At 40.3% G+C, this 15,405-nt stretch overlaps 2 long non-coding RNA genes across 2 annotated transcripts in view; one reads left to right on the plus strand and one right to left on the minus strand.

Annotated features, from left to right (window-relative positions):
• Positions 1-1,213: 1,213 nt before the first annotated feature.
• Positions 1,214-8,977, minus strand: LOC118318269. Its single transcript, XR_004795657.2, has 3 exons — positions 8,846-8,977; positions 6,433-6,592; positions 1,214-4,625 (listed from the first exon to the last, which is right to left on the minus strand). It is a non-coding gene; the product is annotated as an uncharacterized LOC118318269 (long non-coding RNA).
• Positions 8,903-15,405, plus strand: part of LOC118318270 — a 29,946-nt gene continuing 23,443 nt past the window's right edge. Inside the window, exon 1 of the long non-coding RNA XR_004795658.2 lies at positions 8,903-9,040. This is a non-coding gene — a long non-coding RNA (uncharacterized LOC118318270). The remainder of the gene's footprint in view (positions 9,041-15,405) is intronic.

Below are 15,405 nucleotides of genomic sequence, written 5' to 3' on the forward strand. Positions count from 1 at the left end.
GTGGCGCGCAACAACATAGTCCAAGCTTGTTGAAGAGAGGAGGGTTCATCCGACCATGTACTCCCTCTGCAGCCACACTGGTGCAGAATCATTTATTCATAACATGTTACAGTCTAAAAATATCCAAGTCGTCCATTTAATTAGCAGATACATTGTGTGCTCATGCAACTCGCGGCAAGAGAGGGAAAAAAACACATTTGGTTTACTAGTTTCTAATATATGGTTTCATGTGTGGAGGCATCATTATAATGTGTTTAATGAGTTGTGTTCTTTGTATAAGTCCCTTTCATTTAAAAGTGATTACATGGATGGATTAGGTAAACAGTAGGCCAACACAACAATACTATTTCAGACGGCCCCCGACAGAAAAAAAGACTGATAAATTGTTGTTTGTTCAGATTTCTGAAACTACTTATATTTAATTTGACCTCAAATGACTTAAAAGAACTTAGATTCCTGTTTTTCTTACCAACAGTTGACATTTTTTTCTTTTTATTAATCACCATGATCGTCTCCTAACTTTAAAGGTTCTATATGTAGGTATTTTCCATTGCCATCTTGCCAATTTTAGCATTAACTGCTGTTTACCCACAAATCCAGAAGAACATTGCAAGTTCGGCATCAAACTTAATTCCTTTACTATTCCTTTAGAGCTGTCTCCAGTGGCTGAGACCATAGACAATTCTTGTTTTGCTTCTATCTCCAGCTCTCCTTTTCTTTGCCTCTGAAGGTGGTTTCTCACCTTCTGAGCCGCACAACTCCTTCTTCCTCTCATGTTGGACTGAGGGCAAGATGGACGCCACGGTGACTCTCTGTCACCTCTTGAGGGACAGCAATATCACAAGACGCAATGGTGAGGACTGGCTGGTTAATATGCTCACTACATCATTTATCTCTGAAACACAATATGTAGAGGTCTTTGAGTTGGTAATTTTAGTTAATCTTTTATGCTTGGCACTAAAAATTCCTACATATAGCATCTTTAACCAAGAGCTTAAAGGTTCGGGTACGTGGTCACATAACAAAATATTGGACAAACCGAAGTTTTGACCTGATTGAGGCATCACCAAAGTTATAACAGTTACTGAGAGCTCGTCCACTGCACGTCCACTGACATCTGCAACCATGCACCGATTGGACGGTACCAGCTGTCAATCATTTATCGCTCTATCCACGCTCCAATGCACATGGTGCTTCTATACTTCTACAGAAATAAACTTCTTTTTGCAACCAGTGTAGTCGCCCTCTGCTGGCCATTGCAGAGAACACAGGCTTTCAGGCACTTCCACATTGGCTTGATTTGGCGGACTCAGTGACTACGTCCATTTATACAGACAGTCTATGTAACTGAGCTACATTTTGGCATTAGTCTTGAAATTGCTTGGCCTGATTCCAACAGTTTCGTTGACTTACAGGTGATCGTATCCACCTGTGAGTCAATGATTTTGAAGCTGTTATTTTGAGGTATAACAGTTGTATAATGTTGCAATAAGACTTCAACAAAGTGAATTTAATACCCTTTCATCCAAAATATGAAAATCACAATGTTTAATACATGACATAAAGACAAAATCCCAGCAAGGAATGATATTTCTTTCTATTCTTTTGTCTACTATGACATACCTTTTTTTCCAGCCCCTCTTAAAGCCAGTCACACTGGTAATGGGGAGTTTGATAAGGTGAAAAATGTTTGAATCCAGTGGCTGAATTATTGACTGGAACCAGAATGTGGGGACAGAATCCCTGTGGGACAAGAGTTGAGTGGAAGCTGCTCTACACTGTAATTGCCCCCCGCCCACCCAGTCGTTCCTTTTCTTGGCAGCCCTGTGTTACGGAGTACTGATGAACTCTACAACACTCTTTAAGTGTTCCAGTAATTAAAGCCCACAGAGATTGTCAAGATAATGCACTGCACAACAATAAGCTGCATAAATTCAACAGACGTAAACAACAAGTCTGGTCACGTGGCTTACTTGCATTGTCCTTGCAATTGGCGTAGCCCGAAACACTTTTCTTTATGGTGGTCTGCCTTCTCACCTGACGACAGACAGCTGAGGCAGAGTTAAAGAATATGCAAATGAGAGGAGATTGAGTTTATGATCCAGAACTACTCTGCTCAGAGATAGAACAATAAGTGACAGCGGTTGATGTCTGGAAGAAAGAATTTGCCAAATATTTGCGAAATGAAAGTGACAATAATGAGGCCTGTGTCTCAGCCGGATCCCTACTCTGACACGGCAATTAGGACAAGCGTGACAAGCGAGATGGCAATTTGGTTGATGATATGGCCTCAGACTTCGTCACATGACGAGGAGGCCCATAAGAACAAATCTGTGCTGTTTGTATTTCTTTTCAAACGTGCTGCTGATGACATTCAAACAGATACTTAAACAACCCTAACTCTGAGAGATTACACAAATATATACAACTAATCAGCGACGGGAAAATGTGTTGTGAATGAAACACAATGCTGTCCTGATTAGGTTTGCTCATCACACAATCAGAAAAACGTTGGTAATTAACATATGTGCCACCCTGCAAAATGTTAACAACCTCAATCCAAGCTCTTCGCCTTTGTGGAGCCTCTGGATTTGACGCTCAGAAGTCTCCCATACTCCACATGCTGAGATCAGAACCATTTTAAACACTGAAGTGCGAGTTTATGACATGATAAGTACCAGTCAATGTTCCCTGTGGTCACAAAGTGCACATATTCAGAACTTTATTGGTAATGACGAGAAGAGTCAGCCGTCTTTGAGCCAGATTCAGACGATGAGGGGAAAGACACAATCAAGTGATCTCTCTACACTATAATAGAAAACATTATAGCGGCATGTTTACAAATGAAAATACTCCGTTTTTTAACAAATGGACTTCAGTCATCACGTACAGTATCTTAACAAAGCAGGATATTCTAGTAAAACCCTGACAAATTATTACCATATCTTATGATATCATATGTTAAAAAATGTACGAGTAGATGCATACACATGCATAATATGCATATATGTGCATGAACATGCAAATACAATATGTACAGTATATATTAGCCTCTTTTATAGATTGCCTCTTCACAGGGCAATGTTCTGCACTTTGTGTACAGCTCATACAGTTAACGCAGTGAACATCAAGACATAATTAACAAAAAAAACTATTTATAGTCGCACTTTCTAGGGTTATGTAGTCAAATCTTCACCCACCCTGTTCTAAGTCCCTTTCTAGACTGTGTGTCCATGAATATATTTTGTATTCTTCCACAATTCAATTCATGTTGATGAAATGACAGGAGTGCATTATTTTTATGTTCATTATGTGTCTGCCAGAGCTATTCTTAACAAAGTAAATATACCAAAGCGCGGGCATATTGTGCCGCTTTGAACCACCAAGAACCATGCAATCAGTGCACACATTTGCAGTTCCATCAAGATATAGTAAATTTCCCACACACAGTCGAGGTGCCTTACATAACCAGAGAGTAAGCCTGGCGGGTGCTGTCATCAAAAGTGTGCCTGCAGCCACCTTCACCAGATGAAAAACAAATGAGGCTGAGCTGATTCCCCTCCCATTCTGCAACTCCATCTGTCACTCCCAGCGACTTATTCTGAGCAAGAGTACTTTGCTGCATGACCTCCATCACAGGCGAGCAAGATGAACGAGGTGGGTCTGGTCTCTGTCCTCTGTCTTCTCCCTGCCAAGGCAGCAGGGGCACCAAAGCATTCGAGAACACCTGCAAACTGAGAGTAATGAGGCAGCAGGCCGCGCGGCCGCCCATCCTCCCTGCGCTAATCAATCCAGCGCGCCATCAAGGAAACCAAGGAGAACTGCAGCTAGTTAGAGAGAAGGTGCACCTTCATTTCTCCACAAACCATAGTCGGATTCGTGGGAGTGGTCATCTGTAGCTTCTAAGTGTGTGTTTACTAGTTTCATGTTTTTCTAGTGCACGTCCAAAGAACCACCTTCGTGTTGATGTGAGTTTCTGCCACACTTGCTGCCTTTTTCCTGTTCTTTTTTATTCCAAGATAAACCATTGATGAAGCCAAAAAGATAGAACCCAGAACTCGTCGTGAGCAGAGGATTGAGTGCTCAGCCTGGGAATTCGCTGAATTATTTGTTACCATCATGCATATATCAAGGGTTTAAGGATACAGAGCCTTTTGTGTGCTGTGCAGATTATCAAGCACACTACGATAAATATATATATAGATATATATATCTATATATATATCTATATATATGGGCCAAATAAATAAATACAATTGAGCTGAATTGAACCAGAGTGAACGGTGTTTATGTGAACATGCTGTGGATTACTATTTTAACCATACTGAAGCTGAGACTTTTTAGGAGGTCATCCTTGAATGCAAATGCAGAGCTTAGCGTTAGTTCTTACACACTTCCTGAAAGATTATGTTTTTCCCCCGAACGCCCTCAAGCAGTGGTTTTCTTCTTATTACATGAATAGCGCACGCGAAATGATGTTTCCATTTCGACTGAAACGTCCATCTTCCCCTCAATTCCTCCACTTCAGTCTCCTTCTTTGCATTTCTTTTTCTCCCTCTGCCAGCCTTCAAGACGGGAGCCAGAACTGCACTGGAAAAAGAAACGCTGCCACACGGTGTATATACCTGGGAAAAAAAGAAACGATCATGCCACTGTGTCATTACCCAGCCTTGACTCTCTCAGAGCAGTCACATTCAAAGAGCATTTTTCAGGAGCACCCTCCCCAGCACGACGAGTAAGCATGGCTAATGGAAATCTAATCAGCAGCAAGAGAGGACAGCCGGCATAAAGCAACAGATAATAAATAGAAGAAAGATGCAAATGGTATTTATTTTAGACAGGCAGCGCTGACAAGCCTGATAATGCCTCCTCATGCAATTTCTCCCTGAAGCTTCCTTTTGATTGCTCCAAAGTTGTATGCACCATATTTCACAGCCTATCGTTTATGGAATAAATTGTTTTATTCATAGAAATGTTTTCATTTTTTCCCCCCGACCGTCTCTTGTCAGTGGTGCATGAGCACCACGACAGTAAACCTAAATTAATAAAGAGCAATGTAAATTGCTGCAGTCATTACACACCAGCAGCACTTAAGAACTGGAAACATCCACATATTTTAGGCTGAAATGAAATTCCTTTTGTGCTCTGCGCTAGTGTTAACAAGATTATACTTTCGGCTGAAAGATGAGATCTGAATGCTCTATAACCTGCCTCCAACCAAAATGGCTTACACTGCCTTGTTCTCCCAAACTGGCTGTAGAGTGGCATTTCTTGTAATTGCACCAGCTGTAATGACACATTTAACCACATGAGTTGTGCACATACAGCCTACACATGATGCTGATTCTGTATTTCTTCTCATAATGAACGCACTCTGGATTTCAACAATAGTATAAAAGTATTTTGTGACTCTGTGCAGGGACTGAATCCTTTCAAAGTTAAGTGATCACAGACATTTTCAGCCCCTATCTAAGTGCCAAAAGTATTAATGCTACGTTTTATTTTTAGTTTCAAATATTTCTCACAAGTGCAGCACATTTGATTAAATCATTGGAAACAACATCATCTACAGCGACTGTTAAACTTTTCTGTTAAAACTGTGAAAATCATCTCACGACGAGGTCAAATGAGAAGCTGGTCTGGAGCATCATATACAGTAGTTTTGCCAGTTGTGCAATTTTACATATTTACATTTTCCTTTATTCATTAGCACTTTAAAGTTCTAATCCTTACAACATCAGCCCTGGTAGATTTGTCAATAAATGTGGTTGCTAGTGGGTTTAGCAGGTGCACTACAACGTTACAACAAGCCCTTGCTGACATTCGCTGAGCAGCTGTTTTGTCAAAAAAATACAAAAGAAGATCAGCTGGTGTATTTATTTACAACACAGCCAAACAAACCCATGTTGTTTTAATTCCAACTGATTCACTGTCAGAAAAAAAAAGCCAAAAAATAACCATGTCTTGTTTTGTAGATGCATTTATGAAAGACACTAAATAATAGGAAATTAAATTTCAATGGTATGTTGACTACTTGTTCCCACAGCCCACAAACGAGCCAAGAATATAGGTTCTCAAAGGTTGAAGGAAGTGTTCACGTGGGTTAAGAGTCTGCAGTTTAAAAAAAAAAAGGTCTTTATAATAGTTGAATATCCATCCACTGATTATTCGACCAGGCCAAGTTTCATTCCAAATTGAGTGTATATCAACAGTATAATTTGCCCATGAAAGGGCTTCACTATGCACCATGGATCAACAAGTTTTCGCATTTGTCCAGCAGTAAGTTTGTCCCGTAGCCCAGGTGCATCTGTGCCACACAGGAGCGCAGCCTGTCATTAGCACTAATATAGCTGTCAGGGGAGCTGCAGAATTGTTACTTGGTCTCGAGTCTTTTTGTTTTTTCCTCAACTCAAGTATGAATCTGGCAAATACCTTGGTGTCAGTGCGCTGGGTCTGTTCAGCTGTACCGAGAAGCGTTTCCGCAGAGGCATTCCTTATCAAGTCTTGGTTTTGGTCCTCAGCAGCTCGTGGTTGGACTTCACTGAACGGCTTCAGATACTGTCAACACTGTCACACATCTCCAACCGGCAGCCTATCAGAGAGAAAGAGTCATTAGATGAATCGTGGCACTACATGTGCACAGCATCTAGTCTCTGTGTAATATCATTTCAAATATAAAAGCACTGCTAGAGCTTCTTATAATTTTTAATTGTTCTGTATATAATGATTTTGAGCTGAATATTCCCCTCCACATACAGTTTGTTTAGAAAACTTTAAGCATTAATTCTGCAGCAGCTTCCAGCTACATGCTGCCACAGATTTCTGGTTTGATATTGATGTATAATCTCTAATGTATAAACACCTTGGGCTCTACTTTAACAATCTAAGTGCTTGATCTAAAGCGCAAGGGGCATTTAGAGCGTGTCCAAATCCACTTTTGGTGGTTTAGCGATGAAAAAAAAAAAGGTTGCTGTGCCAGGGACATGGTTCAAAGAGTTGTACTTATTGTATTGATCATAGGTGTGTTTCAGGCGTAACATGCAATAAAGCTATCAGAGTGCCATCTCCCATTCGCTTCATAAGCCATGTGTGCATGCCCTTTCAAATAAAAAAAATTATAAAACACCCTCCCTCTGACTTAGAGATGCCATGTCCTCAGCAGGCATTCAGATTTCTAAATGAGGATGAACTTAGTGGATTCTACTGAGCATATTGCTTTCGGAGCAAATATGACAAAGAGGGAACTCGCTGCTTGATGTCCTGCTGAGATAACACACGTTTCCCTGACATCATTTTTTTCCCCTCCTTTCATAACTGCCTTAAGTGGTAAAAAACAAAACAACCACAGGACTATATTTCAGACTGACAAATGCAATCCCATCACTGGTCAAACTAAGCAAATCATGAAAGATTTTGTGTTAAGATTTTTCTTTTAGCATCCTACTTTGAAAAGAATCCATGAAATTTGGCTAAAAACGTGACTTGGGATTGAAAACACAGCCTCAGCTCGCAGGGAAACAATAGTGATAATTGTGTTTGTTGGATGATTAAGAGGGTTTCAGAGAACAACTTGTGCCTCTGTGCCTTTGTATGCTCCTGTTGATGAGAAAACCATCCATTTTAATGGCTTTATATTCTCGCTTTGTTAACTAGGCACCTCTTTATCCAGGAAAATGGCACCCAAATGAATGGTGTGTTATTAAAGAGGAAATAATAGCTCAAAGTAGCAAAACACAAGAAGGGGAAAAAACATGGAGACATACAAAGGTTTGAGAGACAGAGATTTTCAGTATGTTCAGTATGCTCACACTATGTTTTTCAAAACTGGGATTCTATTAGCTAGAAGTTGGTTAATTTTTTGACCGCCATTATTCTGCACCAGTACAATAGAATTGTTGTTGTTGTTGTTGTTGTTGTTGTTTCATTCTTACTTTTTTATATCGCTCCTTAAGTGCATCACATACTGACCAAAGCACTAAGCAAAGGATTGGAACTGTCAGAAGTGGCCAATGTGCAGTCGCCAGGAAGTAAAGAAAAGACCCGATTCGACACTGGGAAGTTAAACTGGTTTATCCAAACTGAGGCAGCCTGTGATGACACATGTCAAGACGCCACTGAAATTAGTGGTGTACATCACAAATGGTTAAAAACAATCTAAAACCGGATCATTACCATTGCCACGTTACAGTTGTCACCCCATCGTGTGTGTATGAACAAAATAACTTGTGGACATAATAAAAATATTCCACCAAACTTGCTGGGATTATTGCTTGGTTGGGTATCTCCACATGATTAACTTTTGGGGCTGATAGGTCAAAAATATAGTCCCAAAAGACATTTTCCATTGTATGTCCATGCAATAATATAGATATGTACTGCCCCACTAATTGTTTTCTTTTGATATGTTTATAAATTTAATCTGGAGAAATGTGTATTTTTTTGTAATGTGTTGAAATGTCCCATGTTTAAAGTAGACCATGAACTTATCAGATCCTTTTTGCTGTTTGTGTATTGGGTTACCAGGTGTCAATTTGTTATCATCAGCCAATCAGTGTCCAGATGCCTAGAGGGGTGGGACTAGAACAAGACAAACACGAGTGAAAAATAGTGGTGTGTAGCGCATTTTGTAAGTTCATTAAACCTTTTTAATTTACTGTATTCCACCCAAGTTAAGATCCAGGGAATGTATAAGAGTATGTACTACATTAAAGAGCGAGCCGTGTTTGGAGAGTTTCCAGCGGCAATGTTGCTACACTCGCGCAAACTCCACTTTTGTTAGCTAGCTAGCTGTGGCTATCGCGGGACCGGAAGTGACCGGACTGCCGTGCTCTGGACACTGACGCACCTGCTTCCGCAGTAGAGCTGCTCGGGCGTTGCGGCTGCCACAGAAACCTGCGTCCTGCGCATGGACTCAGCCTCAGGACCAGGACCGGTTGTCGTCATCACTCAGCTAACCGTGCGACAGAGGGGTTTCAACTTCCTGTGATTGCTACTGACTTCCTGCCATTTCCATGGAAACGGTGACAATTCTCCACTTGAGGTGAACAAATGAGCTCCAACAGCACGCCAGCGTGTATGTTACCACAGACTGAGCAACAAAACCACGATTGTATTCAAGTTGGGTTGTTTAATAGATGTTCTGGTATTGTATTCAATCCTTGTTTTTGGACAGTTAGTCACGTTAGAATAGTCATGTAATAAGGAGATTTATGATTTAAGGGACATAGTCATTGGTGTCATGCATGTGAGTTAAAGGCCTGGGACTCTCTAGTCAGAGTCATGCCCCTCAAATGTTAACTGTAGACAAATCCTATTTTCACAATATCTCACCAATTCACCTGTCATGCAAAAGTCAGAAAATGAGGTCAAAATGTCTTTAAGCTTGTGGAACCAATGAGATTAGAGACACCATTTAGAGGTTATTTGACAAATTATTTGTCATCATGTGGTATCAATGTCATTATTATGACCAATTTGAAATGAGCCTGTTAGCTTTGTTTACAACAGCCTGAATTAGTACAAATATCATCAGATAAACAGTAGTGTGTTGGTTTGTGAGCTTTAGAGGTGCTCTGAGAAGAGTTCGTTAGCACTGTGCTGAACCAGGCTAGCTGTTCTTCATGTGTACAGTGTTTGCGCGAAGCTAAGCTAACTGGATGTTGCTTCAAAAGAAAGACAAATCCTTTTGATTGTCAAATCTTTTCCAAATGAGTCATTTTAGGAAGAGTCATCTAGGTCACTGACACCTATTTTCTCTTTGATGTCGAATTTGTTGCACAGACGATGTAAAGTTGAAACTGATGTTTCATAGAACACTGTCTCAGATTAACAGGTGTTTTGTTAATGTTTCTCTCAGTGCTGCCTTGAAAATCCCTTTTCATATTCGACTTCTGTGCTTTGACCTCCGCTGTGTCTCTTTGTTGAAGTAGAATTGTTCCCTCAGATTGTTTTCTGTTATTTTGTGGACAGCATTTGATCCTTGGAAACACGTGGAGCTGGTGGGCTGAAGCTGCCGCCACAGAGACGGAACAGTAACACGCGGGAATACTGTGTCCTCCCCCTCGGTCGTTTCCATTTCAGAACTTGTCCGTTTCTCCCTTAGGAGAAACTTCAACAGAAAAACAAGGCGATTAGAGAGGCAACCTGCAATACAAAATGACTCTCTGTGCAGACATGAGCCTTCATACGAACAATAAGCCTTCTCCAACACATATGCTCTCTTGCTTTGTAACAGAACTTGACATTTCCTAGCAATTACAGGTGTTTCTCATTATTGGGCGCCTGAATAGAAGCTTTTTTTTCTGTTGACACAAGCATATGTTTAAAGATAAAAGAATAATTGAATTACTTTCATGTGAAACCTGGGTGGATTTACCTGTGCAAATCACCCAGCAACTTTCCAGCAAGACATATGGCGAGTTGTATTGCCAATGTGTAGTGTTTGCTCTCACAACACCAAGAGCTTTTCTTCATCGAACGCATCTCACCTGGTGGGGATTAGGGACGGTGAATTAAAGATGAACCTATCCTAACTCTGATCTCCGCTTAGGCAACAAACTGCGACTGTTTTCAGATCTTCTTAGGATTGACTAATAACAGCAACTGTTATCAGATGTGAGCATCTGGTCCGCAGGTCCAAAACGCCCCTCAGAACACCCCCATTTATCCAAAGTTCATATCTCAAGCATCACCACATCAAGTGTCTTTGCTGAAATGTCACAGATATGACAGGTGATTATTTAGAATTGCAGCCGAAGGGCGGAGGACAGAGTGCTGGCATGAGTCCCACCTATTATATCGGTGTATATATCCCTTTATGGCACAGATAAGTGTGGGGATGTTGATGTTTAACGCCGTCTTGGTGCATGGCGAACCGCTCATCTCTGCTTGACAACGTGTTATGAGCTCTTCTCCAAACATGCCATTGACAAGTGTCTTCAGCTGCCTCTGTCTCCTTGAACTCAGGATAAACGACTGTGGCTGCTTGAAAGCTTAACGATATATAAATGATTTATGCCAACCCTCTCGTTGATTCATTGCTTGCTGCATGTATAGCTGGAGCTGGCATTTAATGCACAAACAGCTGAGCTAATGCGTTTAGACTGGGGTTTAACTCGGTGTGAGACCATGCGTGTACGCACCTGCTTGCTTCAGATGAAGAGCTCGCTCTGGCATTAAGGGAGTGACGTTTCTGCGGCCTGTGCAGGCTACGCGTTCAAGCGACCTGCTGTCTACTTTTATAATGCACACTCCACTTGAAATCTGTGTTATACAAATGTGCATTTGCATACAGAAATAGTTCAGGTTGATATTTTCCAGTCATTAGGACAACACAAACAAGAACTGACAGAGGAACAAATATTGTGTCACTTGTAGTCTACTTGTGTGGTTTATTTGCCATGAAATGGAAAAAAAAATGTTTCTGCTATGAGTATATAGCAGAAGTCAGTGCTGTAGTGTAGCTACATATTTAACAAATGTAAAAACAGCCACTGCTTCACATTCTGGTGTTCATTCTAAATAGAAGACAATTCTAAGGTCAACTCAATTAGCCTACTTCCTCTGAACAAATTGAAAACCTATTTGCATTTGCTTTTCAATACACCAAAATCAGTCAGCTGTGGAGAAATTGTAATGTGGTCGTCTGTGCCAAAGCTTAGATATTTCTTAATTACAACATAATTGATGGCTAATGTTTCATAGCAGGCAGGAGGGTTGTTGTTAGTGGTGCAGTAGCATGTAAAGGAGAAGTAAAAGTTGACTATGGTTGAGTAGCTGAAGTTATTATTTCACGAGACCATGAGATAAACGTGTGACGCTCTGATTTACGGCACACAGCTATCAGCCTGGAAAATCACACTGAGATTGTGTTTACATCATAATCGGCATTCAAAGTGCACGGGTCATGATCAGGAGAATTAATCTAATTACTATTATCATTATTTTATTATCTGATAAATTGGCTGTCTTCACAAATGCGCCCCTGAGGAGTGTCACGGGGTATATGACAAAATGTGAAATGCCAGAGTCTCTGGGTGAGAAGTGGTTCCACTGCAGTGATCAAATTAAAATGACTTTGTCAGTCATGCCCAGATGTACACACACAGCAAGGTCAGTGTTGAATTAAGGTACAGTATAACGTCAGGAGAACAAGATGATGCTAGGCGTTTTCACACTTGAAAGTCTGGACCAAGGTTCATGTCTTTGTTATATTGATTATATTTGATGTGGGCACACTAAAGAAAATAAAGTGACATAAGAGCGTCCTGTCGTCATCACCTACTTGGGCTGCGTCTACCTATACTTGACATTGGTTGGTTTGCAGATAGGCGTGCTTCTGACATCAGCGTCTTGCCAATTGTGCAGGTTGTAGTCTTTCTGTTTGAACGGAGGAAATTAATGAACCGATTCATTTAGTTAATTTCGTTGTTTTCACATGGTCTCACTTACAACAGCCCCAACTTTAGGCGGGGTACTTGACAGTAGTTTGAATGTGCCGCATGAACGTCCTCGTTGTTCAAACATTAAATCGTCGGAGGCGAAGACTGTAAGCAATCATGCGCAAATTGCTATTGAATATTTCTTCTCCTCCTCCTTCCATGAGGTACCGCCTCTTATTCTTCCTCTGTTGTTTGATGCTCAACTTCCCGCAATTGGTCCGAGAGTCCGAACTATCCCAAAACGTTTGTTCACGCTGCACACAAACCGAACCAAGGTTCAGATTGATCCGAAACGAGACAAACGAACTAAATTTTGGTCCGTCGGTACGAATCGTGGTCTGAGGCTCCTTCACGCCTGATATTTTGGTACAGACTAAACTTTCCTCTGTAAATCATTATTTTTGGATTTCCTTAAGTGATCAGTCACAACATGAAAAAGAAATTGCTATTAAATTTCTGGCTTTCATGTGAATAGGTAATTGAAATTGAAAGGGGTAGATTTTGGTCCTGGTATATGGTTGATTTGGCGACACCTGTAGTTACCGGTGGTAACAGCTCATGCAGTTTAACTCTACAGGTCACAGAATTCTGCAGCAAAAAAAATCTCTGGTTGTTCCCCTGAAGAAGTTCGGCACTAATTTGTCTGTTTCTTTCTGTGAGGAACTATGACCTGGTTTTTTATGCTGCACACCAAAAACAGCAGGGCCCAGTGAGAGGAGTTGGCTACCTCACTGAGAAGTTGGAGGTTTGCAGCCCGTCACCTGCAGCTCCTCATCTAACATGGCTCACAGTGACTGCTGCTGCTTCTTGTTCCATTACACCCTGCAATTTTCCAAACTCATCTGTTCCAAAAAAAATGTAGGAACTGACTGTGGTTTTGTTTTGTAGATGCATTTTGGATGAATGATAGTGGTAACTGCTGAGGTCACTGACATATTGCATTTTCTGTGACTCTCATAATTAGAGTAATAAGAGTCTACTAGTGTTACACCAGATAAAAATGATCTAAAAAAGTATTTTTTTGCCACAGACAAAGCCATATTGGCTCAATCCATGTTGTGTTATGCCATTTGGTGATAGATGGTGACTGAACATAGATGTATTTTTCTTTTCCATTAATTAATGCTGCTACTATGAATTATTTAACGACGGCATATTAACACCTTATTTGTTCATGTTTTTTATAAAGCGCTGCATTTATGTAAATGCATTTCAATTATTTATGAATGATTAAGTTAGTTAATTTAAGTAATGGGTTTTGTGACTTGAGTTCATGTTCAACATTGTCATTAATGAAATGCTTAGGATGAGACTCTAGGATAAGACAATACCAAAGGCAAATGTAATTACACGATTACAATATGATAAACTATATAAAAAAATTAGAAACAGTCAAGTTATAAGAAAAATCTGACAAAAGAGAAAAAAAACTGCTATGAATGAGGACATATAGAGTTAATTATATGCTTTCAGTACAATCTTTAATACAAATAGTATAGAGATAAGAGTTGGAATGTGCACTTTTAGGCAAACTGACAAATGTGAAATATTTTAACAGAAAACTAATAAATAACAAAAAATACTAACAAACAAAAAGCTGAATTTCCAAATATCCACTGTCCACCAGCCGTCAGCATTGATTTACCACCTCACTAATCCATTCCTTCGGATCTCCTCAAGATTTGGCAATATGATATAAGTAAATTATAATAATCATGACCCACAAAACCTTTTCCCTCTTTGCTAATAGCTAAATTGGAAGATTTTATCTCAGCAGAGGATTAAAGAACTGTTACAGTAGAATGTGAGGGAAGGGCATTTTTGGTTGCACCATATTACAATTTTAAACTCTGTATTTGAGTCATGCTAAAAATGGGTGTTGGGGATACATTGTATTTGGTGACATCGCTTCAAATGAATAATCCTTTGGTTTGGTTTCCTGGAGAAATGAAAATTTGTTCTCACAAAGTTTCCCAGGAGAGATGTTTGTTGGTCGGATTAAAGGGTCTGGTTCCAACGAGCATTGATGCCAAATGTTTGCAATCGTCAGTCCTACTGTTGCTGAGCTGCAGCTTTGAGTATATTTAAACAAAATAATAAGTACAAATCGAAACAAATGACAACATATCAAATTATGTTGAGAACACAAACAACTTGTTGATAAATTATTATCTACATAGTTTACTGTTGTTGATGAAGAATTACTACCCAATATAAAACTGGTTTTGTTGTACAAATTATCATTTCAGTCAGCAACAGCTGGACAAATGACACAGTGAGTTGTGGTTGCAGCATCTCTGTTCCCTTCATGAGGGACGGTGCTGTGTGAGGCTCAAAGACGGGAACAATTGAATCACGTTTTCCTCACGTTTCGAGGTGGGACCAGCGTATGTCATGGCTGCAACTCACAGAAGATATTTAAAGGTCATTTCCTTCTCATGAGAGTATTTATCGTAAACTACTTCGAGAACAACAAGGTTCCTGTAAATGGGAAATTTACATGTGCAACCATAGGCAGTGCAGAAACAGGGTTTCAGTTTTATGGCGTCATAATGAAACCTCCAATAGCTGGACAATTAAATGGACAGTTGCCACGAAACTTGCTGTTTCCATCCCCATTTCATGCTTTTTGTCTATTTTTTTTTGGTTTGTTATTTCTTAGTCTGTGGAGTCAGGCGCTTGTTAATGATTTCAGGGCCAATGTGTAAAATAAACGACGACCTCTTGGCCTCACCTTGGACCCTCCACATAATAAGCAGTTAATCGCGCCTCGACACTCTCTTTCAGTCGCTCTCCTCCACAGTATTCTAACCCCAGGATGGCCTGACCTGGCAGAGAGCTGCTGACTCGCAGCATAATTCAGAGTTGGACCATAATAATTGGTTTAGCTCTGGCCAGTGTAAAACACTACGGACAACTGGTGTTGTTTGTGGGTGTGATTGAAAAGAACCAACAGCGCTCACAC

This window comes from Scophthalmus maximus, chromosome 13, assembly GCF_022379125.1.
Source record: "Scophthalmus maximus strain ysfricsl-2021 chromosome 13, ASM2237912v1, whole genome shotgun sequence".
Classification (NCBI taxonomy): Eukaryota; Metazoa; Chordata; class Actinopteri; order Pleuronectiformes; family Scophthalmidae; genus Scophthalmus; species Scophthalmus maximus.